Raw genomic sequence first — 5,022 nt, forward strand, 5'->3', positions numbered from 1 at the left:
AACTAGTCCCAGTTATTGCATAGACTCTTGCAGCTGGCTCTTGTAGCCAGCCAAGTGTGTGCACACCACCAGCTCTGGTCACCAACCCTGCCTACCATAATCCCTAGATAACAGAGCTGGAGGTGCTATTTCAGACTTCAATAGCACTTGCAGCTACTGCAGATCCCCTGCTGTATTCACCAAGAGCCACAGAATTTTTGATGCTTTTGACCATAGTGGCTTGACCTGAAGAGACATCACATTTCCCCAGACCCGGTGCTGCCACACTCCGCCCTCCAACATTTGGCACCCCGCATGACTAGACCCAGGGTCACAGCATGATCCAGTGTGCCCCACCCTCGAGTGAAAGGCTGCCCTTACTAAATTCAGTCCATAAAGTCCAGAAGATGTGACTACTTCTTCAAATGTGCAGACTCCTATGCATGGCTACAAGAATCATAAAGAATCAGGGAAATATGTCTCCATCAAAGGAATACAGAGAAACTTCAGTAACTGGCTTCAAAGAAATGAAGATCCAAGAATTACCCAGCAAAGAATTCAAAATAATTGTTCTACAAATGTCGAGAGAGCTACAAGATAACAGGGACAAATAATTTAATAATATCAGGAAAACAATACGAGAACTAAATGAGAAGTTCAACAAAGAGATAGAAAAAAATAAAAGAGAACCAAACAGAAATTTAGGAACTAAAGAATACAATGACTGAACTATAGAATTCAATAGAGAGCTTGAACAACAGACTTGATTATGAAGAAGAGAGAATCAGTGAGCTATAAAAAATATCAATCGAAATTATCCAATCAAGGAACAAAAAAAGAAAAAAATGAAAAGAAGTAAGCCTAGGGGAATTATTGGACATTAGAAAAAGAAATAATGTGCACATCATTGAAGGCCCAGAGGAGAAGAAAGAGGGAAAGGAGTAGAAATCTTATTTAAAGAAATAATGGCATTCTGGTCAAGATGGTGGAGTAGTAAATGCCGAGCTCACCACTTCCCATGACCACCTCGAAATTACAACAAAACTACAGAATAACCATCAATGAAAATTGCCTGAAGTCTAGTTGAACAGAGTCCTACAACTAAGACGACAGAGAAGAGGCCACCTCAAGACTGGTAGGAGTGGTGGAGACACAGAATGGGCTGGTTCCACATCTGAGTGTGGCAGTTAAACACAGGGAGGTATATCTCGGCTGCGGAGGTCCCCTTTGAGGAGCGAGGGGTCCCAGTCCCACATCAGGTTCCCCAGCCCAGGGTTCCAGTGCCAAGAAAAGAAGTCCTCACAAATTCTGGCTGGGAAAACCAGTGGAGATTGTGGCTGAGTGAGATGGAGGGCTGCAGGAGTTGGAGACATTCCTCTTAAAGGGCCCATGCATGGACTTACTTGCTGACAGACTCATTTACTCTGAGCTCCAGTGCTGGGTCAGCTGCTCAAGGAGTGCCAAGGACATACGGGGAGGCACTCAATTGTTGAGCTTTCGGGCGAAGACTGGAGGGGTGGTTTTCTTCTGGACAGAACACCATATCTGAGTCACCATCAACCTGGATTACATAGGTTGCTCCGCCCAGGTGATTCCCTGAGACTCTGCCTCTCCCATCTTGGGGGCCCACCCAAGCCGCTTCCAGTGGTTTATTCCGTACCAATGGCATGTTTTGGCTCTTGCTGCAGACTTTCCTAAAATTTCTCAAAGGCTCACAAAACCAAAAGAAGTATCATCTGGCCTCGACATGCCCTGTACCTCTGGCTGAGCAGCCCCAAGCCTGGCACTAGCGGCAACTGGCCTTGGTTTCTGGCTTGGCCTCTCAAAGTATTTCCAAGTGCAGTATAGGTGGAAGCCATCTACAGATTGCTTGGTGGACCATGCCAGGTGGCCCCAGGCAGGACACAGGCTGTGGCTGAACTCAGCCTGTGGCAGAGCCCCTCCCAGGAGGCCTCAGTGTGGCATGCCCAGTAGCTGGCTTTGGACTGAGTCTGAGCATTACTCGGGGCTGCATCTGAAGACCACACACCAAAAGGGCACTCTGGACAGGCACCAGAGCCCTCCTAAAGCGAATCCTGCTCCATAGGGTCAGCCCCTGCACAACAACTCCTCCACCGGTCATGGCCAGTCCTCACAACCAATCAGCCCAAGGGTTAATCCTTCCCATTGATGTGCAAACAGCAACCGAGGCTCAAATATAACAGGAGGTCGTACACAATGCATACAAGGTACACACCTGGAGCACCTAGCTCAGGTGATCAGAGAGACTATGCCACTGGACCTCACAAGACACCTACTCCATAAGGCCACTCTACTGAGACTGGGAGACATAGTAGCCCTACCTAATACACAGAAACAAACACAGGGAGGCAGCCAAAATGGGGAGACAAAGAAACATGTTCTACTTGAAAGAACAGAACAAAGCTCCAGAAAAAGAACTAAACAGAATGGAGACAAGCAATCTACCAGATGTAGAGTTCAAAACACTTGCTATAAGGATGCTCAATGATCTCAGTGAGAACTTTAATAAAGAGACAGGAAACATAAAAATGGAGATAGAAAACATAAAAAGGATCAGTCAGAAATGAAAAAAATACAATAACTGAAATGAAGAATACATTAGAGGGAATCAATAGTACATTAGATGAAGGAGAGAATCAAATCAGCTATTTGGAAGATAAGATAGCAGAAAACACCCAACCAGCACAGCAACAAGAAAAAAGAATAAAAAAATATGATGAGAATAGTTCAAGGGGCCTTTGGGACATCAAGCATACCAACATTCACATCCTAGGGGTACCAGAAGAATAAGAGAGAGAAAAAGAATTGAAAAGCTGTGTAAAGAAATAATGACAGAAAACTTCCCTAACCTGGCAAAAGAAATAGACATACAAGCTCAGGAAGCTCAGAGAATCCCAAACAAGATGAACCCAGAGAGACTCACACCAAGACACATCATCATTAAAATGCCAAAGGTTAAAAACAAATAGAGAATCCTAAAAGCAGCAAGAGAAATACAGTTAGTTACCTATAAGGGAGCTCCCACAAGAATGTCAGCTGATTTCTCAACAGAAACTTTGCAGTCCAGAAGAGATTGACATGAAATATTCAAAGTGATGAAAAGTAAGGACCTACAACCAAAATTACTCTACCTAGCAAAACTATCATTTAGAACTGAAGGACAGATAAAGAGCTTCCCAGACAAGAAAAAGCTAAAGAAGTTCATCATCACCAAAACAGTATTACAAAAAATGTTAGAGGGACTTCTTTAAGAAGAAGAAAAATATATATTAAAAATGTAACTAATAAAATGCCAATAACTACATATCTAGCAATAATTAATTTAAACGTAAATGAATTAAATGCTCCAATCAAAAGATAGGGTAGCTGAATGGATAAGAAAACAAAACCTTTACCTATGCTGCCTGCAAGAAACTCACTTCAGATCAAAAGACACACACAGACTGAAAGTAAAGGGATGGAAAAAGACATTTCATTAAAATGGAAATGTAAAAAGAAAAAAAGCTGGGTAGCAATACTAATACCAGACGAAAGAGACTCTAAAATAAAGAGTTTAACAAGAGACAAAGAAAGATTCAGTTATCCCACTTCTGGGTATTTATATGAAGAAACCTGAAACATTAATTCTAAAAGACATTGCATCTACATGTTCATTGCAGCATTATTTTCAATACCCATACGTGGAAACAACCTAAGTGTCCATCAATGAATGAATGGATAAAGAAGTGGTACATATGTATGATGGAATATTACTCAGCCATAAAAAGAATAGAATCTTGCCATTTGCAACAACATGGATGGACCTAGAGAGTATTATGCTAACTGAAATAGAGCAGACAGAGAAAGGCAAATACCATATGATTTCACTTACATGTGGAATCTATAAAACAAAATAAACAAAACAGAAACATACTCATAGATACAGAAAATAGTTTGATCATTGTCTGATGGAGAGGGTTTGGGGAGTAGGTGAAAAAGAGGAAGAGATTAAGAGATAGCAACGGTAAGTCCTTACCTATCAATAATTATTCTAAATGTTAATGAATTGACTTCTCCAATCAAAAGGCATAGAATGACCAGATGAATTTTAAAAAACAAGATTCAACTATATGCTGCCCACAAGAGATCACTTCAGCTTTAAGGACACACGTAGACTCAGTGAAGGGATGGAAAAAGATGCAAGTGAAAACCAAAAGAGAACAGGGGTAGCTATACTTACATCAGACAAAATAGACTTTAAGCCAAAAATGGTAACAGGAGACAAAGTTAATCATTATAAAATGATAAGGGGGTCAATTAATCAAAAAAATAACAATAATAAATATATATGCACCCAACATTGGAGCCTCTAAATATAATAATCAAATACTAACAGATCTGAAGGGAGAAATAGACAACAATACATTAACAGTATATGAGACTACAATACTCCACTCTCAACAATAGATAGATGATCCAGACATAAAATCGACAAAGAAACATTGGATTAAAACATAATTTAGAAGAAAATAAAATTACAGACATATACAGAACATTCCATTTGACAGCAGCAGAATACACATTCTTCTCGAGTGCATGCAGAACACTTTCCAGGATAGATCAAATGATAGGTCACAAAACAAGTCTTAGCAAATTTAAGAAGATTGAAATCATAAGTATCTTTTCTGACCACAGTGCAGTGGTATGAAACTAGAAATCAGTAACAGGAGGAAACTGGAAAATTCACAAATATGTGGCAATTAAACAACATGCTCCTCAACAAACAATGGGTCAAAGAAGAAATCAAAAGAGAAATAAAAAAATACCTTGAACAAAACAAAATTTGAAGCACAACATGTCAAAACATATGGGATGCTGCAAAAGCAGTTCTAACAGGGAAGTTTATTGCAGTAAATGCCTACATTAAGAAACAACTCAAATAACTTAATTTTACACCTCAAGGAACTAGAAAAGGAGGAACAAACAGCCCAAAGTTAGCAGAAGGAAGGAAATAACATGGATTAGAACAGAAATAAATAAAAT

This window comes from Pteropus vampyrus, unplaced genomic scaffold (assembly GCF_000151845.1).
Source record: "Pteropus vampyrus isolate Shadow unplaced genomic scaffold, Pvam_2.0 Scaffold592, whole genome shotgun sequence".
Classification (NCBI taxonomy): Eukaryota; Metazoa; Chordata; class Mammalia; order Chiroptera; family Pteropodidae; genus Pteropus; species Pteropus vampyrus.